Consider the following 25,531-nt stretch of genomic DNA (forward strand, 5'->3'; position numbering starts at 1 on the left):
CTATCTCTTTCCTTTGGGCCATTATTAATCATGTGCAATGTGGTATTAATATGTCCAACATTGTAAATTAGTGTCAATAGTTGCCTCATTAACTAATACCAAATATATGGACAAAAATGTATAGTGGAAAATAAATGTTTAAATAATAAAACAATAATCTTTTAGGCCTTAAAGCTAATTAAAACTGTTCCAGATCATACGTAGTACGAAGTCATAAGTCAGGAGCATCAGCAATCCAGTTTCCCTTCCATTTAAAGCTCACTCTAAAAATATACTCCTCTTTGAATCCCTTTCCAGTTCCACTAAGTTAAAGTGATTAGAAAAAATTGGGACCTGCCTTTTTTCCCAAGTCTTTAGTGTTTATCTAGAAATATCTCAGTCTCAAATTATCTGTACCTAATGCACCCTTGTTCTCTCATTCACGATAATCAGGAGGGAGGCAAACGCTACTAGACAAACAAATTTACATTATGTGGTAGTTCATCAAAATTACACACTGTGAATTACATTATTCACAACTGACCTGACATTACTCAGCCAGAATCTCATGCTCGATGACCTACTTCAGGAAGTTATATATAAGAATTTCTAAAACTGATTCACTGAACATGATTCTCTTCCCTCCTGTGTTGATAGAGCATATAGTTTGGAAAGAAAAGAGGAAGGGCTAAGCTTAATGAAGTACAGAGCATTAAAAACATGTGTGTAATCTTAAAGTAAAACAACCTTTGTATTTTTTCTATACAAGGCATGTAGCCTTTTATTGGCTCTTGCTGGTATGTGATAAAGAGACAATAAAAGTTTCCAAACAGACACTCCCTTCTCTGACAATATTAGACCTCCTGTGCTTTAGAAAATGGATTGAGGTCTGTTTTCATACAATGAAATATTGACACACGCTTCCTCTATTGAATCTACATTCAGTAAACATCACATTAACGTAGGGTAATTAAATATAACCAAGATACAGTTTGTTTCCGTCCAGGGCCTAAATACAATGTGGCTCTAAGTTACAGTGATCATAAATAATATAACTATATAAGTAATATAAATAATAATATAGCATGGAATATGTATAAGGTTGGCTACCACTGTAGAGAGATGTAAGCTCATTAATTCCAGTAAGAGTGGGATCAAGTGAATAGTTAATTTTAAAATAAAAAAAATGTCAGGTTGTGCAACTGTAGCAGGGTGCTAAGTAGTGAAAACACCTAATTACCCTGCTCAGCCAGCTCTAATCAAGAGAAATAGATTGGGCTGGTGAATCAGACCTGATGCCTGGCTTGGGGACTGGCTCCACCTGCAGGCCTGACAAGCCAGCAGTTATAAGGGCTGGGAGCCAAAAGAAAAGTCGAGCCAGGAAAAGGTCAGTCTCCTCTAGCTGTGGGCTGACTGCTTAGAAAAGAGGGAACTAACTCTGCAAGCCTTGCATATAGCTCAATGCTGAGTGGTGGGAAAATTGCTTAACATGTGTAAATAAAACCACGCGTGCTGCATAACGCGGGAAGCCTCTGCACTTTATTCAGTTCAGCCAGCGGGCCCAGGAAGAGGGGCAGGGCAGAGAACCTGTCACCACAACACATGGGTCTGTGTTGTTCAGCTCTGTTATTGCTTTAGAACGTCAACAAGGCTGTGGTTTTCAAGCCCTCTAAAAAGTTCCCCTGAAGCTGAGAGCTACTGGGCAGCTCGAGTAGAAAGCTGATTTGGTTTTGCTCTTGTTTTGCTTTGCTTTTAGGGAAATTTGATGACATTTTTGTTATGTGAGAGCTTTAGAGACGCCTCAAGCGAAGGGATGATTCATCCTAGCCCCACCTCCCTTACTGACTTGCAGTGTTACCACTACACGAAGTGCAAGCAGGGCAGAGGTCTAGGGAGTGGGAATTATCAGCATTCTCAGAAGTGGAAAGCCCAGGGATGAATACTCAAAAGCCCAAATTCCAGAGTTTGGGGCAGAGGCTTTACATTTTCCTGACCTGAGCTCCAATAAACAACACAGAGCAAGATAATGCCAGTTTCTCCTTAAAAACTAAGAATTCATGGATGAAGCTGTGGAGCTGCTTATCCTGTCAAACTGCATGTGAGAACATACAGATGATTGCACTGAGTGCACTTTCTTTAACCCCTTGGAGCCTGAATTCTGTACAAAAAATCAAAAATGGGAGGGGGAGAAATCTAGTGGCAGCTGAAGGAAGGTTCAGAAAGGGCACGGGGTGTTAGAATAGTGAGAAGGGAGAAATGCCAGAGCAGTGAGGAGTGGCCCGGAAGAGGAAAGCAAGGTAAGGAGCCATGTGACTGGCAAAGGAAGCTATGAGCAGACAAGCAGCAGCAGAAGGGAAGTCTGATAGGTGGAGGTGGGACAGATTGGCAGCAAACCACTAGCTGCTGGGAACATGAGCCACATGGCAGCTGTGTGCCAGTCAGGCAGTTGGGAAGTGCTGCAGCGCTGCCCCGACAGCAGGTTTCATGTAAGAGAGGGCTGCAATATATATGGCAACATCACAGCATGTAAGTGTGTATAAAAGCGTGAGCCCTGTGTGGCAGCCATAACTTTTATGTTCATAAATTCTCAGCCACAATATTGTGTTAAACTAGTTTGTTCCTCTAAATCGCTCCATCCTAGAGATTTTGAGTGAGCACCGATACTGGTTTTTTCATTGCCTTGGTAAGTACAACACTGTCAATGAAGGGTCAAGAGCCACTGTAGCCATTCTGATGAGAAATGATCACCAGAACAGCAGGGCAAGCAGTGCAGAAGTTCACATAACACTAAGGTGAACGGAAAAACTTCTGTATGAAAATTTTAAAACAAAGCGCCAATCAAATCAACAGATTTTAAAAGTAATTTTGAATTCCTCCGGGAAAGTGGGCTTGACACACCTGAAATCTTTTTAATGTTTACATTTTCTTGAGCTCAAATTGCTACCCTTTCCTTTGGAGGCCTGATTCTCTGAACCTATGAATACATGTGCATGCACATGCTTCCTTGCAGTTGATAGATGGATCTTATACATGCAGAAATGGATTTGTTTTATTCATGCAAAGCATCGCCTATGCAGGTAGGTGTTTGTGTGAACAATGTGCATCTGCATTAAATGGAAGCCAGAGTTAGCCCCACTAATATTCAGGTTTCTTATGTCCTAGAAGAGTTTATGCAACATTATGTGAGTTGAATCCCAAGCAATCTTTCCCAAAATACCATCTTGGAGTTGAAAACTTATGATGACTTTATTGGTTATTCATTCATTCTATATCCAGGCTCACTTAGTTTCATTCCAAAAACTAAAGCAGAGGTTTTTGTAGGCTGTTTACTGGCTGGCTTTGGGAATTGGTAATGCTAAATGGAACTCTACCCCTTTGAGACCCAGTCTTGCTCTTCCTGATGTCAATTGGAGTGTTGTTAATGTATATTATTCATTTGTATTACAATAGCACCTACAGGCACCAACTGAGATCAGGCCCCATCGTGTGAGGCACTATTTATATACCCATAAATGCTTATACTTGAATAGACATATTGACAGAGGTGGGCTAAAGGATTTATTATTATCCCCATTTTACAGGTAGGAAACTAAGGCACTGAGAATGGTGTGACTTGCCCACTGTGACAAGGAGTTCCTAGGCAGGAGTTAGTAGCAGGTTAGTACCAGCATGAGGCCAGCTCAGATTGGCAGTAACCAAATAAATTCTTATGTACCAGCTTCAGTGATGTGAGCTCAGCTAGTGGTTTCAATCCAGCTCCCAGGTGGCCAGAGCACAAGCATCTTTAATTTGGTATTTCCTGACTTTGAGTGAGTAATTTTAGAAGTTTGAAGTTCTCTTAAGAAATTCCAGGGGGGGGAATATCCTTCATTATGTGCTTTATAACAATACAAAACCCATTTGCTAGACAGCAATAGACAAAATGTACAAAACATGCATTCCTTTAGAAAATGTGCACACAAAGACATTAAGAACCAGATTAAAAAAATCTTCAGTACCCAGCAGCTCCCATGAAGTGCTGAACACACGTTCAAAATCTATTTCATTTTGATGCCCAAGGGTATGTCTACATTGCAGTTAGCGGGATGATTGCAGTCTGGCTAGGAATACCTTTAATCTAGCTATCTCAAGGGCCGAGAGCACTGAAAACATAGAAGCCCAGGCTTCTGTGCAGGCTAGCTGCTTGAGTACGTTCCCAGGTGGGCTGTACAGCTTGTGCTGAAGCCCACACTGCTATGGTTTCACTGCTCCTGGTACTCAAGTTAGCTAGTTTAGGAGAGCTCAGATATGTCTAAGGATGCCATCGTCACAGCTTCAATTGCACTGTAGACATACCCTAAGTGGGAACAGGGCTTGTCATCCTGAGTCTGTGCCTTATTGAATAAGGCACTGGTTCACGCTGAGCCCTGCCTTACTCAGTGTGCAGCTGATGAATGAATGAGTCAAAGTTCAGAAAATGATTTTTAAAGAATTCAAATTCCATAATGGTTCATGCTCATTGCAGCCCTCCTGCCATTAGACTAGTAGGAGATCACTATGCCCTTATCGTTATTGTAAACATTAATGCAAATGTGGAGCAGAGCAGAATTGTTAAATCTTCATAATTGGGACAAGTTGAAATGGATTTTAACTAAAACACTGGAAAGAGCATCTCTGAACAAGAAATAGTTTCAGGCCAAATGTCAGCTTTCTAGTATACCTCAGTCCTCATGGAGCAGCTCAAGCTACCATCCAAAACGTTTATAATGACGAACATGGAGGTTTTATCCTGGGTGTTTGCAAATGGGCTGACTCTCTGCTCTGACTTTCCAAAACCCATTGCCCCCAGAAAGGACCCAGGCTTTGATATGCTTAACCTAAAGTATCAGCTATTAGAAGCACCTGCAAAGGGAGGCTTTAGGATTAGAGGCTTAGACTCCAATAGGCTACGATGAATTAGGATGTAATTATAGGGTTGATCATAAGGGACAAGGAGTCAGAAATTTCATTCTGATCCCCCAACCTGGACTAATTTGCTTTTTTGGCCCTGAGCAAGTCATTTAATCTCTCTTCCTCTCTATAAAATGGGGTGATAATAGCTCTTTCTTGAGGGTGTTGCAAGGATTAATGAGTCTGTTTGTAAATCACCCTGACAATATAAAGCACCTTATCATTTTAATAATTATGAGGCTATAAAGCCAGCAACATCATAATATAAACCCCAAGAATTAAGTTTGAATAATGGTGCCATCACCGAATCCAACAATGAAATTACAGATCCAGCATTCCAAACGTTCCTGTTTTCAGTTTATATAAGACATGGATCAAAATGTTCAAAAATATTCTTCTGTCTTGGCCCTGTGGGTTCATCTGAAACATATCCCAAGTGGCACTCAGACGCAGAGGAAGTGCTTGTTTTGATTAGTTAAATCTGATCATTCACAGGTGTGATGTTGCACCCGGGAATTACATTTTTTAAAACCATGAGCTGTCTATTGATAATGGAGTGGAGAGTGTGCTTATAACATTTGTGATAGCATCAACCTGGGAGAGGTTGCTAACACTTTAGAGTATATGATTAAAATTCAAAACAACCTTGACAAATTACAGAATTTCATCTTGTTGATTTCAGACCAATTCTTTAATGATAAGTGCAAAGTACTACACTTAGGAAGGAAAAATCAAATGCACAGCTATAAAATAGGAAATAACCAAGTAGGTGGTAGTAGTGATGTAAAGGATATAGGGTTATCGTGGATCACAAATTGGATATGAATCAATGTGATCTGTTGCAAAAGGCTAATATGATTCTGGACTATATTACTGTAAGTGTCATATGTAAAACATTGGGGTAATTGTGCCACTCTGCTTGGAACTGGTGAGGCCTCACCTGGTGCTCTGTGTCCAGTTTTGGGTGCCACACTTTAACAAAGATGTGGAGAAATTGGAGAGTCCACAGAAGAGCAATAAAATGATAAACAGTTTAGAAGACCTGACCCGTGAGGAAGGGTTAAAAAATTGGGTAAGTTTAGTCTTGAGAAAAGAAGACTGAGCAGAGACCCGATAACAGTCTTCCAGTATGTTAAGTGCTATTATAAAGAAGACTGTGATCAATTGCTCCCCATGTCCACTGAAGATAGGGCAAAAGTAATAGGCTTAATCTGAAGCAAAGCAGATTTAGGTTAGATATTAGGGAAGAAATTAATTATAAGGGTAGTTAAGTTCTAGAATAGGCTTGCAAAGAGAGGTTGTGGAATCCCTGTCATCGGAGGTTTTTAAGAACAGGTTGGATAAACACCTGTCAGAGATGGTCTAGGTTTACTTGGTCCTGCCTAAGCACAGGGGGATGGACTAGATGATCTCTTGAGGTACCTTCCAGCCCTACATGTCTATGATTCTATCTTTAGTAAAGTATTGGGTCCTGCTTTTGCAAACCCTTTTGACTCACGTAGTTCTCACGCATGAGTGATCCTGTTAATTCTATTGGGGCTGCTTACAGGAGGGTTTGTGGACCAGGCCTTTAATTAGGCACAGGATCACACAAATGATACAATATAAATGACTGCTTTCCAGGGCTGGCAGCAGCCTGCTCTTTCCACCTGAGCCAGTGTCTGGTGAGCTTTAGGGTACAATGCCAGGCCTATATTATCATTGCAATAAAAATCAGATGGCTCATTTATTTGGCCACACATTTCTAGTAGCTTTTGTTTATTTGTGGTCATGATTTTCAAAAGGAACTTGTGACTTTTGGTACCTCGCTTGGGAGCCCACCGTAGAAAGCCTAACTTTCAGAGGATACGTGCTTCATGCTTTCTGAGAATCAGGCCCCTTTAAGGTATCTAAAGTTGGGCATCCAAAATCACTAGTCACTTTTGAATATCTTGGTCTGCATTTAAAATGTTTTAATATCCACCACAGCTGCAATTGCTACAATAAAACCAATTAGTAAAACTCAAATGACCACATTGTATAAAGCCTTTGAATTTGATTTCTGATTGTTTCTTAGTAAGCTTGGGCCTAATTCTCCTTCCAAGGCAAAGCTGCTATTGACTTCAAAGGAGTGAGATCAGTTCTACAGTCTTGAAAAATAACATTTTTCCGAAGATGTTATTCTTTTGAATTTGTTCCAAAGTGTATGATCTGCTGGATGCTTTCTTCCTGCTGGAAATTTCCACTTTCTCTCCATGTGGAAACCATTTCACTCACCAGTCTGTAAGATACATCAAATCTAATAAAAGCTGCTATATGCTGCATGGCTGCTTTTGTAGTGATTTTAAAACTTCTTTTATGAATCAGCTGGCCAACTTTCACAGTCCTAATTCAAACTAGTTAATTCTTTTGTCTTCTTCTGTAATGTTTAACAGGCCAATCACCACCACTATGACATGACAAGATAAAATCCAACATTTCCACTTAGTAAAAAGCTTTCATGACTCTTTCAGAATAGTTATCTGTGTTATTCTTTTGTTTTGTTTTGTTTTGTTACTTGATTGACTGGTTTCACCTGATGATGGTTTCTCTTTGTTTAACCTTGTCCATAGTTTTAATGTCTGCAATTAGAAATAGCCTGTGCTTGTTATGTTTTCTCATTAAACATTCCACTAGATCAGGTGGTGCATGCTAAATATTTTCTGCTAGACTAAAAATCAATACATCTATCAGATGAAAGGCCATATCTATTGCCTTTTTCTGAGTAGAAATGTGAATGTACACCTCTACCCTGATATAAAGCGGTCCTCAGGAGCCAAAAAATCTTACCATGTTATAGGTGAAACCGCATTACATCGAACATGCTTTGGCCTCGAGCATTTCCATTATTAATAGTCGTCAAACATGCCTGGCCGCCCCTATCTGACCCCACCTACTTCCTGCCCCTGACTGACCCCTCAGAACCCCCAATCCATCCAACCCCGCTCCTTGTCTCCTGACTACCCCTGGCAGAGACCCCCGCCCATCACCCTCCAAGACCCCACCCCTATCTAAGCCCCTTGCTCCTTGTCCCCTGACCACCTCCTCCAGAGACCCCATCCCTAATCACCCCAGGACTCCCATGCCCTATCCAATGGCCCTGTTCCTTGTCCCTGACCACCCTGCCCCAGAACCTCTGAACCATCCAACCGCCCCGCTCCCTGTCTCCTGACCGCCCCCCAAGACCCTCTGCCCCTTCTCTAACCCCTCAGCCCTAGCCCGGCACCCTTAACACACCGCTCAGAGCAGCATGTTGGAGCCAGACATGCTGACACGCTGATCCGTTAGAGTATGCAGTCCTGCCCCCAAGAGCGCTGTTTTACCGCATTATATCCAATTTTGTGTTATATCGGGTCGTGTTATATCAGGGTAGAGGTGTATATGGGTTACTCTACTGGAAAGTTCCAGAATAACTTCCAGCAGCCCTTACTATTTCACTTTTAGCTGAGCCAAGGATGAAAGCTATCAGAGAAAGAGTATAATATTTTCCAATAGCCCTCAGTAATGTAATCTTTTTATTTTTTAAAAATCTTTTTATTTAAACAAATTAAAATTGCTTTTAATATTTGTAATAATTCTGGCCTGAGGCAAAGGGGCTCAGCTCCTCAAAAGCAGTTAGGCATCTACTCCCCATTGATTTCAATGGAAGTGAGGCTAGCTTTGAGGTTCTGGGCCAGTTTCTCCGATCTGCACAGCCTGTCAGGATGCCAGAGCTACAGAGGTGAATACATTGCCCTGAGGAGGGTGTCACCACATCAGTGGCAATGTGCAACACCATAACATGGCTGCCAGCCCCTCCCCTTTCCCCAACACACACTTGAATCACCCATACAGCAGTTTGGCTCCCCCCTGCACAGCAACAGTGGGTCTTTTCCTTTCCCTTAAGCACTAAGGCCTGGTCTACACTAGGACTTTAATTTGAATTTAGCAGCGTTAATTCGAATTAACCGTGCACCCGTCCACACCAAGAAGCTAATTAGTTCGACCTAGAGGGCTCTTTAGTTCGAATTCTGTACTCCTCCCCGATGAGGAGTAGCGTAAATTCGATGTGGCTATGTCGAATTAGGCTAGGTGTGGACGGAAATCGACCTTAATAGCTCTGGGAGCTATCCCACAGTGCACCACTCTGTTGATGCTCTGGACAGCAGTCCGAGCTTGGATGTTCTGACCAGCCACACAGGAAAAGCCCCGGGAAAATTTGAATTCCTTTTCCTGTCTGGCCAGTTTGAATCTCATTTCCTTGTTGGACATCAGGGCGAGCTCAGCAGCACCGGCAACGATGCAGAGCTCTCCAGCAGAGGAGTCCAGGCAATCTCAGAATAGAAAGAGGGCCCCAGCATGGACTGACAGGAAAGTCTTGGATCTGATCGCTGTGTGGGGTGATGAGTCTGTGCTTTCGGAGCTGCACTCCAAAAAACGGAATGCAAAGACCTATGAGAAGGTCTCCAAAGCCATGGCACTCAGAGGATACAGCCGGGATACAACGCAGTGCCGCGTGAAAGTCAAGGAGCTGAGACAAGGCTACCAAAAAATCAAAGCGGCAAACGGACGCTCCGGAGCCCAGCCCCAGACATGCCGCTTCTACGAGGCACTGCATGCCATTCTCGGTGGGTCTGCCACAACTGCCCCACCAGTGACCGTGGACTCCGACGATGGGATAGTGTCGACGGCCAGTTCCTCGGCGATGTTCGCGGACGGGGAAGATGAGGAAGGAGATGAGGAGGACGAGGCAGTCGACAGCGCTTACAACGCAGGTTTCCCCGGCAGCTAGAATCTCTTCATCACCCTCACGGAGATCCCCTACCAACCCTCCCCAGCAGTTACCCCAGACCCTGAATCAGGGGAAGGATCAGTCGGTAAGTGCTTTAAACATGTAAACTTTTATTATTAATGTAACAGGAATCTGAACTATGTGAAAAGGAGGTCTATATATATGGGGATAGAACAGAAATCCTCCTGGGAGATCTCCACGAAGCTCTCCTGGAGGTAATCGAAAAACTTCCGCATGAGGTTCCAGGGAAGAGCTGCCTTATTGGGTGCTCCGTGGTAGCACACTTTTCCGCGCCAGGCTATCCTCAGGTACTGTGGGAGCATTGCCTCCATGAGCATGGCAGCATAGGCCCCTGGGTTGTGCTGGCTTTCACGCAGCATGCGCTTTCTATCTCCTTCAGTGACCCTCCTCAGGGTGATCTCGCTCGGCAACTCCTGCATCTAATTAGGGAAATTAGCTAATCAGCTGCGAGCAGCGGCACAGGAGGCAGCAAACAGGGCTGCCAACAGGGGAGTTAGCGTGGGAGTTCCCATTGGAGGAGCAGGTGAGTGTCTTTGCGTCTGTTTGTGTAGTGTTTGTATCTCGCTGTAGAGGCCCGGAGGGGCAGACTGCTGAAGGGGCAGCCGAGCCAGGATTGGCTGAGCCCTGAGTAGGGGGAGGAGTCAGGCTAGGAGGGGCCTATAAAAGCGGCCGCCCAGCCAGGCAGCGGCACAGCTGTGAAGGAGGCAGCAAACAGGGCTGCCAACAGGGGAGTTAGCGTGGGAGTTTGCAGGGGGAGGTGGAAGGGGGAGGCACTGCGGCCCCCGCAATCCCCAGGCAAGAACGCCAAGCGAGGCCGAGACAGCAGCAGCCATGAGCCAAGCAGCAGAAGACACACCGAGGATGAGAGCATGCAGCAGCTGCGGTATGTACCTGGTCCTAGCGGGGGACCCAGAACAGTACTATATATGCATGAAGTGTCGCCTAATAGAGCTGCTGGAGGAAAAGATCCAGGGCCTAGAGCTGCAGGTAGAAACCCTGATAGAGAATAGAAGGGGGTTTGAGAAGCTGATGGAGCAATGGCAAGCAGTAACTGAAGGGGAACGCCCAGGGGCACAGCGGGGAGCAGGGGCTGAGGCCAAGGAGGGGGGACCACCAGAGGAGGAAGATGGGCGGTGGAAGCATGTGACCGTGAGAAGCAGGCCAAGGAAAAGGAGAGCCAGTGAGGGGGAAATTGAGCTAAGGAACAGGTTTGAAGGTTTGGAGAATGAGGAAGGGGTAAAGCAGGTGGTAGCTGACGGTGGGAGGCCAAGGAAAAAGAGACGAGCGGCCAGTCCCATAGAAAAAGGGGAGGAGTCTATGGAGGTAGCACCAAGTTTGGGCCCAGGGAGGATACAGGATGGCTTAAGGGGAACCACAAGGGATGATAGGAATGGAAGGAGCTTGCAACTAGGGGGAACGGGGGATAGGTTAGAGGACCGCACTGTCCCCAGGCGAAGGCAGGTCTACGTGATTGGGGATTCCATACTGCGAAGGTTGGACAGGCCTGTGACCAGGGCCAATCCGGAGAACAGAAGGGTGTGCTGTCTACCGGGTGCTAAAATACGGGATGTGGACCTGAGGTTGAAAAGGATCCTAAGAGGAGCAGGTAAGAACCCTTTGATCATCCTTCATGTAGGAACGAATGACACGGCTAGATTCTCGCTAGAGAGGATCAAGGGAGACTATGCCAGGTTGGGTAAGACGCTCAAGGAAATTGAGGCTCAGGTGATCTTCAGTGGGATTCTACCTGTCCCTAGGGAAGGGCGCCAAAGGGGTGAAAGGATCGTGACGATTAATAGTTGGCTGAGGGAGTGGTGTTACAAGGAGGGCTTTGGGATGTATGGGCACTGGGAGGCTTTTGGGGACAGACAACTGTTCTCAAGGGATGGGCTCCACCTAAGTAGGGAAGGAAGTAGACTTCTAGGAGGGAGGCTGGCTCATCTGATTAAAAGAGCTTTAAACTAGACACTGGGGGGAGACGGTCGGGAGAGGTCCTGGTGCTCTCCACGCCAAATTTATACATTGGGAGTGAGGACAACAAGATAACAACAGATATAGCCAGAGGGGGGCGGTTACGTGTAAGGAAGAGGGGGGGGACGGATACTAGATCTACAAGTCATACTGGAAGTACTGTGTCCCTACTGAGTTGGGTGAAAAGAGTGAGAGGAGCCCAACAGGAAAAATTAGGATGTTTGTTCACCAATGCGAGAAGCTTAGGTAACAAAATGGAGGAACTGGAGCTCCTGGTCCGGGAATTGAAACCGGATATCGTAGGAATAACCGAAACATGGTGGAACGGTAGCCATGACTGGAGTACAGGTATGGAAGGGTATGTGCTGTTTAGGAAAGACCGATGCAAAGGTAAAGGTGGGGGAGTAGCATTGTATATCAATAATGAGGTGAAATGTAATGAGATAACTAGCAATGCAATGGATAATACGGAGTCTGTTTGGGCAATGGTCACATTGGGGAAGAAAACTACCAGTGCCTCACCTGGGATAGTGATTGGGGTGTGCTATAGACCGCCGGGATCTAGCTTGGAGACGGATAGAGAGCTCTTTAATGTTTTTAAGGAGGTAAACACTAATAGGAACTGCTTGATCATGGGGGACTTTAACTTCCCGGATATAGATTGGGAAACAAATGCTAGTAATAATAATAGGGCTCAGCTTTTCCTAGACGTGATAGCTAATGAATTCCTTCATCAAGTGGTTGCTGAACCGACGAGGGGGGATGCCATTTTAGATTTGATTTTGGTGAGTAACGAGGACCTTGTTGAGGAAATTGTTGTAGGGGACAACCTTGGCTCGAGTGATCATGAGCTAATTCGTTTCCAAATAAATGGGAGGATAATCAATAGTGCATCTGAGACTAGGGTGTACGATTTCAAAAGGGCTAACTTTACTAAATTAAGGCGACTAGTTAGGGAAGTGGACTGGGCTAACATATTTAGGGATCTAAAGGCAGATGACGCCTGGGGTTACTTCAGGTTGAAGTTGCAGGAGTTGTCAGAGGCATGTATCCTGAGAAGGGGAAAACGGCTCATAGGTAGCAGTTTTAGACCGAGCTGGATGAGCAAGCGTCTTAGAGGGGTCATTAAGAAAAAACAGAAAGCGTACCAGGAGTGGAAAATGGGAGGGATCAGCAAAGAAACCTACCTTATTGAGGTCAGAGGGTGTAGGGAAGCTGTGAGAAAGGCAAAGTGACGAGTGGAGATGGACCTAGCGAAGGGGATTAAAACCAATAGCAAACGGTTTTTTAGCCATATAAATAGGAAGAAAACCAAGAAAGAAGAAGTGGGACCGCTTAAAACTTTAAACGGAGTGGAGATTAGGGATAATCTTGGAATGGCACAATATCTGAACGAATATTTTGCCTCGGTCTTTAATGAGGCTAATGAAGGGCTAAGGAATAGTGATAGAGGGACCGATGGGAATGAAGATATGGGGGTAGACATTACGGTATCTGAGGTAGAAGCCAAACTTGAACAGCTTAACGGAAGTAAATCGGGGGGCCCGGATAATCTTCATCCTAGAATATTATGGAATTGGCGAGGGATATTGCTAGCCCGTTAGCGATAATCTTTAATAAATCTCTAAATTCGGGGATTGTACCGTCTGACTGAAGATTAGCTAATGTAGTTCCTATATTCAAGAAGGGGAAAAAAAGTGACCCGGGTAACTACAGGCCTGTTAGTTTAACATCTGTAGTATGCAAAGTCATGGAAAAAATCTTAAAAGAGAGAGTGGTTCCGGAGCATGAGGCCGATGGCAACTGGGATAGATTACAGCATGGATTTACGAAAGGTAGATCGTGCCAAACCAACCTGATCTCCTTCTTTGAGAAAGTAACAGATTTTTTAGACAAGGGAAATGTGGTGGATCTAATATATCTGGATTTCAGTAAGGCGTTTGATACGGTACCGCATGAAGAATTACTGGTTAAATTGGAAAAGATGGGGATCGAAATGAAAATCCAGAGGTGGATAAGGAGCTGGTTAAAGGGGAGACTGCAGAGGGTAGTATTGAAGGGGGAACTGTCCGGTTGGAGGGAGGTTACCAGTGGAGTTCCTCAAGGCTCGGTTTTGGGTCCGATTTTATTCAATCTATTTATTGCTGACCTGGGAACCAAGAGTAGGAGTGGGCTGATAAAGTTTGCGGATGACACCAAGTTGGGAGGTATTGCCAATTCGAAAGAGGATCAGGATATTCTCCAGGGAGATTTGGATGACCTTGTAAACTGGAGTATTAGTAACAGGATGAAATTCAATAGTGAGAAGTGTAAGGTTATGCATTTAGGGATGACTAACAAGAACTTTAGTTATAAGCTGGGGACGCACCAGTTGGAAGTAACGGAGGAGGAGAAGGACCTAGGAGTCCTGGTTGATCGTAGGATGACTATGAGTAGGCAATGTGATGTGGCCGTTAAAAAAGCTAATGCGGTCTTGGGATGCATTAGGCGAGGTATTTCTAGTAGGGATAAGGAGGTGCTAGTCCCGTTATATAAGGCGTTGGTGAGACCTCATTTGGAGTATTGTGTGCAGTTTTGGTCTCCCATGTTTAAGAAGGATGAATTCAAACTGGAACGGGTACAGAGAAGGGCCACTAGAATGATCCGAGGAATGGAAGGCCTGTCGTATGAAAGGAGACTTGAGGAGCTTGGTTTGTTTTCCTTAACCAAAAGAAGGATAAGAGGAGATATGATTACACTCTTTAAATATATCAGAGGGATAAATACCAGGGAAGGAGAGGAATTATTTCAGCTCAGTGCTAATGTGGACACGAGGACAAACGGATATAAACTGTCAGTCAGGAAATTCAGGCTTGAAATTAGACGAAGGTTTCTAACCATCAGGGGAGTGCAATACTGGAACAGCCTACCGAGGGAAACAGTGGGGGCGAAGGACCTCCATGACTTTAAGATTAAGCTAGATAAGTTTATGGAGGAGATGGTATGATAGGATAACGGGCTTAGTCAATAGGTCAATTAAGTGCCACACTGGTAAATAGTACAATGGGTCAATGATATGATATAACCTTTTCCAGAGGGTTTGGCTGGAGAGTCTTGCCCGCATGCTCGGGGTTCAGCTGACCGCCATATTTGGGGTCGGGAAGGAATTTTCCTCCAGGGAAGATTGGCAATGGCCCTGGAGGTTTTTCGCCTTCCTCCGAAGCATGGGGCAGGGGTCGCTTGCTAAGGAGTGGCTGGATCGGCTTATGTGGCCTGCATCTTGCAGGAGGTCAGACTAGATGATCATAATGGTCCCTTCTGATCTTGAATTCTATGATTCTATGCGCTTTCTATCTCCTTCAGTGACCCTCCTCAGGGTGATCTCGCTCGGCAACTCCTGCATCTAATTAGGGAAATTACTGTAATGTTACACCTGGTCCAACGTATTTTTAAAAAAATCTTCAGACAGACGGCGTAGCAGAGACTCAGCACGCTGCTGCGTGACAAGCGTAACGGAAAGCCAAAAAATCAAATGGACGCTCATGGAGGGAGGGATGGGGGACTGAGGACGCAAGCTATCCCACAGTTCCTGCAGTCTCCGAAAAGTATTTGCATTCTTGGCTGAGCTCCCAATACCTGTAGGGTCAAACACATTGTCCACGGTGGTTCAGGGCATAGCTCGTCAATGTACCCCCACCCCCAGAAGGAAAAGGGAAAAAAATCGTCTCTTGACTCTTTTAAATGTCACCCTATGTGTACTGAATGCTGCTGGTAGACGCGATGCTGCGGCACTGTACTGTAGCATCCTCCCCCCCGCCGCCTCATGGGTGGCTGATGGTACAATATGACTGATATCCGTCGTCATCATCAGCCTTGCGGCAGATGGTGTAGTGCAATACGACTGCTATCCATCCTCATCATCAGCCCATGAGTGCTACTGCTTCCCAGTAGACGGTACAGAACAGCTGGTAACCGTCTTCATCATAGCAACAGGGGGCTGATCTCCATCAGCCCCCACCCTTCATGTGTAAAAAAAAGATTCTGTACTGCCTGGACTATCATAGCAGCAGGATGCTGGTCTCCTCTCCCCCACACTGCTTAATGTCCTGTCTGGACTATCAAAGCAGCTGGAGGCTGCCTTCCCCTCATTTCATTTCACTAACAAGTCACTGTTTCTTATTCCTGCATTCTTTATTACTTCAGCACACAAATGGGGGGACACTGCAACGGTAGCCCAGGAAGGCTGGGGGAGGAGTGGAGCAACAGGTGGGGTTGTTGCAGGAGCACCCCCTGTGAATGGCATGCAGCTCATCATTCCTGCATGATCTGACACGGAGCGGCTGTGCTCTCTGGTTCTCTGATACACTGGGTCTCTAGTACACTTGCCCCATATTGTAGGCAGGACTGATTCTATTTTTAGATACCATAAAGGAGGGATTGACTTGGGGAGTCATTCCCAGTTTTGTCTTTTGCGCCCCCGGCTGATCTCAGCCAGGGGCACCTATGACAGCAGCAGAAGGTATAGTGCAATACGACTGGTAACCGTCATCTCATCGCCAATTTACAATGGCATGGTTGACGGTACAAAACGGCTGCTAACCATCTCTGCTGTCATGCAAAAGCAAATGAATGCTGCTGTGTAGGGCTGCTGAATCACCTCTGTCCGCGGCATCTAGTATACATACGGTGACAGTGACAAAAGGCAAAACAGGCTCCATGGTTGCCACGCTATGGCGTCTGCCAGGGCAATCCAGGGAAAAAGGGCACGAAATGATTGTCTGCCGTTGCTTTCCCGGAGGAAGGAACGACTGACGACAGTTACCCAGAACCACCCGCTACAATGATTTTTGCCCCATCAGGCACTGGGATCTCAACCCTGAATTCCAAGGGGTGAGGGAGACTGCGAGGGGGTGGAACAGGGGCAGAGTTTGTGCTTTCCGGATTGCCTGCAGCAGGAGTGCGCACGAGATAGGTGCTGTGCATGGTCTTGTTCACAGAGACAGACTAGACTGTGTTCATTGTTCGCAAAAATGTATCTTTGCAAGGAATTCATTCCCTTTTTCCCATCACACAGCTTCGACTGTCTCCAGACCTGCCCCAGCATCCCCCTCACAGAGGCTGGCCAAGATTAGGCGGTGAAAGAAAAAGACACGGGACGAGATGTTCGCTGAACTTATGGGCTGCTCCCGAGCCGAGGCGGCCCAGCAGAGCCAGTGGAGGGAGAACCTCTCTCAGTACCAGCGCTCACACAGCGAACAGGAGGAGAGGTGGCGTGAGGAAGACAAGCAGGCGACTCAAACGCTGCTTGGACTAATGAGGGAGCAAATGGACACGATCCGGCACCTTGTGCATGTTCTGCAGGACCGCAGGCAGGAGGACAGAGCCCCTGCAGTGTATCTGCAACCGCCCTCCCCACCACAAAGTCCCATACCCCCTCACCCAAAATAACAAGAAGGAGGCGCCAGGGGCCATGAAAACTGTCACCGCACACCAGCAGAGTGCTCAAGTACCCAAAAGCTCCCATTCCCTAAATTTTGAGAAGTCCTTCCCTTCCTGACTCACCCAAGCCCCAATCCCAGTTTCATCCCCTAACTGTCTAGTTGATTATTAAAAATACTTTGCTGTTAATTACTGTTTCCGTCATGTTTTTGTACAGAAGACTGTGTTTGAAGGGGTGTGGGAAGGGGTTGGTAATTGCATAGGACAGTCACCTTTACCAGGGTACAGACACGGGGCAGGATCAGCAGCAGGTCACACACACAGTGCAGTCAGTAGGCACCCTGGTCGGTATGGGAGGTGGTTTCCATGTTCGGTGTTGGGGCGGAGTGCGTGACTTTGTAGCGGGGAGGCGGTTACAGATCTTATACAGCGGTCCTTGTCCTGGACCACAGAGCCACACAGCAGGGAATCTGTAGCCGTCCTCCTCCACAACAAGAACACATAGCCCCCACACAGAGTCCCAAAAAGGAGGGATGGCAGGCTCCGTTGAAACAACCAGTCCAGCACTGCGGACCGCTCTAGGAGCAGGAGCCTGTCATTCCTCGAGTTTAGAGGCGGTCTTTACATCACTGCACACCCTACCCAGCACAGTCTGCGTCCCAGTTTCAACCCTTTAATGCAAAGTCATTAATAATGAAACCTTTGTTAAGTAACAAGTATTTTATTTTTACACGTGTGTTGGAAGGGGGGAAACGGGGTGAACGGTGTATCTAACTGCAGAGGATAGTCAACAGTAACTGGGTAAAGAAACACGGGCAGGTTCAGCTTCTCTGTAAAGAAACTGAACAGTCACAGGTCACGCTGCTCGCTGAGGAACCTAGCTTTCAAAGCCGCCCGGATGCACAGCGCTTCCCGCTGGGCTCTTCTAATCGCACGGGTGTCTGGCTGAGTGTAATCAGCAGCCAGGCGATTTGCCTCAACCTCCCATCCCGCCATAAAGGTCTCCCCCTTGCTCTCACAGAGATTGTGGAGCACACAGCACGCTGCAATAACAATGGGGATATTGGTTTCGCTGAGATTCGAGCGAGTCAGTAAGCTTCGCCATCTCCCCTTGAGACGTCCAAAAGCACACTCCACCACCATTCTGCACTTGCTCAGCCGGTAGTTGAAGAGTTCCTTGTCGCTGTCCAAGGCGCCTGTATAGGGCTTCATGAGCCAGGGTATTAGAGGGTAGGCTGGGTCCCCGAGGATCACTATAGGCATCTGCACATCCCCAACAGTTATTTTGTGGTCCGGGAAGAAAGTACCTTCCTGCAGGCGTCTAAACAGACCAGAGTTCCTGAAAACACGCGCGTCATGAACCTTGCCTGGCCACCCGACGTTGATGTTGGTAAAACGTCCCTTATGGTCCACCAGTGCTTGCAGCACCATTGAAAAGTAGCCCGATTTCTCAGCAGCTGACTGTGGAAGAGGTGGATGATAAGGTGCGAGGAGTTGACAACGTCCATAACTGCAGCAGGCTCCATGCTCGCAGTGCTGTGGCGTCCGCGCTGTCACTGACCAGAAAAGTGCGCGAACAGATTGCCCACCGGCGCTTTCAGGGAGGGAGGGCGGGAGTGACAGTTCAATGATGACAGTTACCTAAAAGCACCCTCGACACATTTTTTCTCCCAGCAGGCATTGGGGGCTCTACCCAGCATTCCAATGGGCAGCGGGGACTGCGGGAACTGTGGGATAGCTGCCCACAGTGCACCGCTTCCAAAGTCGACACTTGCCCCATTAGTGTGGACTCACAAAGTCGAATTAGTGTCCTTAATGTGGATACACAAATTCGACTTTGTAAGGTCGATTCCACAAATTCGACTTAAGTTGAATCGAACTACTCTTGTAGTGTAGACATACCCTAAGGGAATAAGCACTAAAGCCCAACCATACTTGGGGTCAGTTGGCCTAGTACAGAGCTGGTTATGTGCCTTGGGTTATTTTTTTATGCACCATTTACAGATGTATAAACTTGGGTCAGGATTTGATACTTAAAGCAAATACAAATTGAATTAAAAGTTTTCTTGCATTATGTTTCTCTAGCAATATGTTTTCCATAGCATTAAGTCTCAGTGTCTCTCATTAAGAAAACAGAGTTTGACAATTCAACTTCCAGGGATAAATGAGCTATCCTTTTACAATCTTGTCAGTGTCAGTTTGATCAGATGAAGGAGTGTAAGGTCACTAATAGGTTTGACAGCTCTTCTATTATAGCACAGGAGAAGCCAGTAAAAGGCTGAAATGTGTTGACCTATTGAAACTGTTACTATGAGAAGTTTTTAAAGTTTGTTTTAGGGCAGTAGCTCTTTAATGTGTCTCTTTTGGCTCTTTGCAGCACACAATATGAAAACACTGTATGATTTAATTATTAACCAATCAGGATGCTTTTACTAAGTTATTAACTAATTAAGGTATCAACTTGTACTAAGTTATTAACTTATTTGTTGTGAGAATATATATAATATTTCCCTGTCATACTGTTTAACTATTAATAGTACTATAGTAAATGAAAGAGTGAATTCAAACTACTGTGGTTCTTTTGGGTAATGTTTAATACTGTGGTTCTTTTGGGTAATGTTGATCGCTAATTTGGCTCCTGAAGCACTGAGGTCTGAATATCACTGCTTTAGGGCAAGGATGCCGGTGGCTCATCTCAGGAGACATGGATGGCAGTTGCCCAGAGGCCTTTTGTGTTTAAGCTGGGACATTTCTCTATTTGCCTCTTCCGCGCCCCCCCCCCAAATATATCTATATATAGATATATAGATATATATAGATAGATAGATATAAATATATATATAGATATATAAATGTACCGATCTAACTGGAAAGATGCACTATAAAAATATTTGGCTTCATTAATGTCTGGATGTTATGCAGGTTTAATGTACTGAGGTCCTTTGTTTAGAGAATTTTTCATATTTACCTGTTTTCCCATTAGCCATCTGCATTGGCTGCTGCTTAATATGCTAACTACCTATGAGGAAACTTACTTATGCTTCCCCAAGGGCCAGGTATGTGATTACATTCCATTGTGTTGTCAACTGGTGATTGGCTAAGACTCCATAAACTTTTGCCTAAGTTCCTGAAACTCCAAATGGGCAGTAGACTGCTTCAGAAAGATCCTTCTCCAGAAATTTACAGTGCTGCCTGAGTCAGGAATATCTTGAGACTAGCTTCCCTAACAGCATTTTTGGCCCTTCAGCTTCCAGTCCCATCTGGGATCTGTAGGTTCAGAGAGATGTAAAAATGAAAAATAATATTTAAAACAAGTTAACCAAACTTAAACAATCCTCTAAAACTATTTAGTTTAGGTTTGGGGCAAAGATTCAGGGATTGCTTATTTTATCTGAGCCAGTGCACCTATCTCTAATTTCAGTTGTGCATTAGTAAAATGTAGCAGTAGAGATGATGGTGTGAAGTGCCAGCAGTGAAGTAGTTAATATCAGTAGAGGTCACTGCTTGTTATTGAATGTCAGGGGTTTGTTTTTTTTTCTCCTGACTATGTAACTGCCCTATTAGTTTCATGAGAGTGTGCAGTGTACCTGTAAGTTCCCCTGTTGAATTGACCATCTCCCCTTGAAATGACTTATATAGCGGAGTCTGCTTTTTGGGATATTGAACACGTAATAAGTATAAAGTTAAAACAGAGATGTGATTTTTGCAATACCAATGAGGCCTCGTGTGACTAATCTGTTGAGTTACACAAAGTGCTAAGAAACAAGTATTCCCATGAGACAGGAATTACACACAGTAAATGGAGCAAAAATGTTTTAACCTTTCATATGAATGGTTCTGTTTTATTTTTCCAAGGGTGAGTGACTGTTTTAACTCTCTCTTGCTGTACTGAAGCTGGTAAATGCACTGATTTAGCAATGCGCTAGGTCTTTTTTGTTTTGTTTTGTTCTTGACTACAAAACTACCCACTTTGGGCCATTACATTGACTTCTCTGGGCTTTCAGAGGTGTAAGTGAAGAAAAGTGTCTGGCCCATTGACTCCTCACTCTCTTCCTATTTAAATACAGTGGAACTTCACCATAAGTTAAAGCTCCTTTAACCTGCTAGAGTCCACATTGGAATTTGTTACAATCAGAAAAGGAATAGGTCCTGGATCTCAGGTATCCCTTTTAAAATCTGATAATCCATTGCAAAGAAACTGGCCCTGATCCTTGGCCGCAGCTGAGGTATGCATGGCACAGCTTCACACAGTGTATGCAGAGTTGGCTTTTAGTCAACTTTGTGCTATCCCCATATTGGGACAGCTATTTGCAAGGGTTTAAAGAGTGTGCTAATTTACACTGCTGCTAATAGACCCAGGCTGGCAATATTGCAGCTGGAGATAGCCAGGGCATAGAGGAACCCTTGGCATTCCCCCAATGGTGCCAACCAGGGGAAGGTGGCCTAGGAATTGCTACACTAGTTCTGTGTCTTGGAGAATCTCTCTACAAGAGAGGGTCTGCTCCTGTAGCTGGGTGTGTTGACTTTAGGGCTCTCTCATTCTGGGATACTCTGAGAAGCAGCCCAATGCAGTCGAGGATCACGGGCATTGAGTGTAAGAATTGCTGCGGTTTTTTGTGTGATCACACCAAGATTCCTGTTCTGTGTAGTAGCAGCTAGTAAGTGGTGTGATGTTATAGAAAAAGAGAGATACCAAAAAGAATGCATAGAAGAGTGACATGCTCGGCTGAGTTCCAGAATACAAGATATAGCCATTCCTGGTGGAGTAGACAATAAAATCAACACTGTACTTCCGTTAGTAGAGTAAACAGGAGGCAGATGTTGTTATCCAGACTGCATAGCTTCATACAACTGATATATAATCTGCTTGCTTTTGTCTATCAGTTACATGCTTGGGAAAGAGAATGCAGCAAGTCATGTTCTCCCTAAAAGATGCCAAACACCCAAGTATGTGGTTGCTAAATAGAATATTACGAAAAGTAAACTCTTGTCATCCTAGGGGTCTGGCTGCTGACTGTGGACTGTGGCTCTTTCTCTTTCTCTCTCACCTCTTCCTTCTTCCATTGCTGTAATTGCAGGTAGGCTTCTTGCAAAGAGGTGTCCGTGATCAAGGCTCTGAAAATGGTCAGCCCTAGTGTTCTTATCTCTTCAGAGAGTGTGTTCCATTGTAAGAATCCAATAATATCTTGCATTATCTACAACACTGACAGAGTTTGCCTTCAATATCTGCACTTGCCTTGATGAGCTGCAAATTAACAGACAGTCGCTGAGCTAGGCTGGTCCAAACCACAAAGGTCTTTGAATTTGGATCTTGAAGCAATGGCAAGCTACTGGAGAGCATGAAGTAATGGTATGGTGTGTTGTCAGAAATTTGGTCCACCTTTCTATCATCAGTGATCTGTCTCATGACTGTGCATTCTGGGCCAGGACTTACATAGACCCTGTGTGATGGATAACTGTCACAATTACAGGGGCCATTGCAACTAGGGTGACCAGATGTCCCAATTTTATAGGGACAGTCCTGATTTGGGTTTTTTTTTTCTTATATAGGCTCCTATTACCTCCTGCCCCCGTCCCAATTTTTCACACTTGGCTGTCTGGTCACCCTAGTTGCAACTCCACCCCTTTCTGGTTTCTCTGAGAACAGTCACATCAGATTTTGGGCCTCTTGCCCTTCCGTGTCTCAGGGTAGAATCCAATAATTCTCTCATTCCTAGATCAGGACCTGGAGTAACTATCCTGGTTATGACAACCACTTACAAGCCCAAATGGGTTTGGTGCACTGCATTTCTTCCCTTTGGAAAACTGAGCAGTGATAATGACAAGTATCCTTCTTAAACAAAGTATTTTTCTTTAGAAGTTGGAACAAAGCATTGGAGAAGAGGTTTTAAAACATCTGTAGAGATGTCTATCTTGTCTAGAGTATTGTTGTCCTATAAGGATGACACTGGCAGGCTTAATTTTTTTCAGATTCCCTTATGGGTTCCTGTTTCTGTGTTTTCTCAGCCTGGTTGCCCCTGAGGGAATGTGTCCTAAATCCTGCCAGCATTCTTTCATCTCCAGGAAGCTTCTTCAAGTCTCAGTGGATTTTGGTCTCTCCTGTTCAAGCAGGAGGTGGGGTCAAGCCAGAGTTGTCAGAGCTAATAGTTCTGGGCAATCTCTTATGCACCCTTAAGAGGAAGTTGTTGGGTGTATATGGTTACTCTACTGGAAAGTTCCAGAATAACTTCTAGCAGCCTTACTATTTCACTTTTTGCTTAGCCAAGGATGAAAGCTATCAGAGAAAGAAAAAGTATAATATTTTCCAATAGCCCTCAGTAACGTAATCTTTTTATTTGTAACCCTTCTGCCCCTCTGAGTTGGCAGCAACAAGGGCCGGGTTCAGTATCCAGGGGTTCTGTTTCAATAACACAATGCAAAACCAGCTCGAGCCCCCACCCAGTGACCTGGGACAATTACATACCACCCCCCGGGCGCCTCTAGGAGGCAATACTTCCCCACTCGCAAGCACAGAGTCTGAGTGTAGCAAAATCCTTTTAATAAAGGAGGGAAACAATGTGGCATCATATTGGGGAAACCCCACAAACAGGATTCATAACATAAACCATGAGCAAAAGACCCACCAAGTAAGTTTTGGCAATGTCCTTTTCCCCTTAGGGTCTTAAGTCCAATCACCCCAAAGTCCAACAACCCAAAAGTCTCTGTCCCTGGTCGGTGCCGCCCCAGAGTTCAAAAGTTTATCTGCCGAGTTTTACACCCCCCCCCCCAGCCTGGGTGGAAGTGTGGGGGGGGCACACAGGGTGTTGAGGAGCACCTTACGTGGGCCGAGGCCGACTGCCCCGCCTCTCCGTGGAGTTCTGCTGCAGCCTTCACCACGACCGGCTCCACTCCACCAGCTGCGCCACTCCTCCAGCTGACCCGAGAGCCGCTCCAGCCGTCCCTGCAAACTGCTCCGCTCCGCTCGCTGTTCCGTGGGCCGCTCCAACCATCCCACAAACCGTTCAGCTCTGCTCCGCTCCGCTCACGGTTCTGTGGGCCACTCCAACCGTGCCGCAAACTGCTCAGCCCGCTTCACTCCGCGTTCTGTGGGCTGCTCCAACCGTGCTGCAAACTGCTCCACTCTGCCAGCCGCTTAGCAATAGATCTTCAGGCTCCCCCACTAGTTTTAACACAGCACTCAGTGATCTCAGCTCAGTAAGTTTAGCTCTTTTACTGATTTCAGCTTGTAGTAGAGGAGCCCCAGTGCTGGTGCACCATTGGCCGAAAATGAATTCAGCTCAGCAACCTCTAGATAGACTCCTAATGGAATCAAAATGAGCTCTGCTATTCAACAGTGGAGAGAGAAGGAGGTGCAATTGGTGTTCCAGGCCCTCAAAAGAGGCCCATACCATCAGGTATCAGTCCCCAGCCTCTCTCAATTCACTGGGTGTTGGAACCCATGTCCCTTAACTAGCAAGTGCTACATAGTTGATGGTGAGACCCTCTGTCATAAAACAGTTTCATAGTCCTTCATTCACATAATCAGGGTAACAACACATTATTCCTCCTTCCCCAATAACAGAGAAATTGGGGATCTCACAGCTGTCAAAGTGATCATTTCGGGCTGCCGTGGAATCATGCTAGGTGGAGTGGGTGTGCCTATGCAAACAAGATCAACCCCTGAAATTCTTTTCCACACTTGCCATAATTCACCACCAGATATCAGGGTAGAGCTCATCCTGACTCTCCTTACATATTTTAAAAAAAAATCTTTTTATTTAAACAAATTAAAATTGCTTTTAATATTTGTAATAATCCTGGCCTGAGGCAAAGAGGATCAGCTCCTCAAAAGCAGTTAGGCACCTACTCCCCATTGATTTCATTGGAGGTGGGGTCAAGCCAGAGTTGTCAGAGCTAATAGTTCTGGGCAGTCTCTTACGCACCCTTAAGTGGAAGTTGTTGGGTGACCATCTTGAGCCACCTCCCCCTTCCTGCATGGACCATCCCAGATGGTTACATATTGGGCAGCATTTAATCAAAGATCTTTGTACAGAAAGAACCCTGCCAGAGCCAGGCCAACAAACACTATTAACCAGTTATTAGAGTTTTCCCATGTTTGTGACAATAATATTCTGCAGCTAAAGCTGTTTTGCCCAGTCTGCAAATCAGAGGGTCAAAGCAAGCTAGAATCTTGTTGGAAACAGGACTACATAAACACAAACTAGGTACTTCTTTGTTTGTGCCAGCAGGGTGTATATGGGGAACACTTTAGAGTTCTCTACAATTTACACTCCCATAGACCGGACTGTGGTGCCATGTAGACAAGCACCAAGATTTCTTCCCTCTCATTTTTATGTGTTGTGGATGCAGGGCTGTCCTTAGGATTTATGGGGCCCTATGCCTGGCCCACCTCACGGTGGCGGGGAGTCACAGTTTCCCGCAAAG

This window comes from Mauremys reevesii, linkage group 2, assembly GCF_016161935.1.
Source record: "Mauremys reevesii isolate NIE-2019 linkage group 2, ASM1616193v1, whole genome shotgun sequence".
NCBI classification, from domain to species: domain Eukaryota; kingdom Metazoa; phylum Chordata; order Testudines; family Geoemydidae; genus Mauremys; species Mauremys reevesii.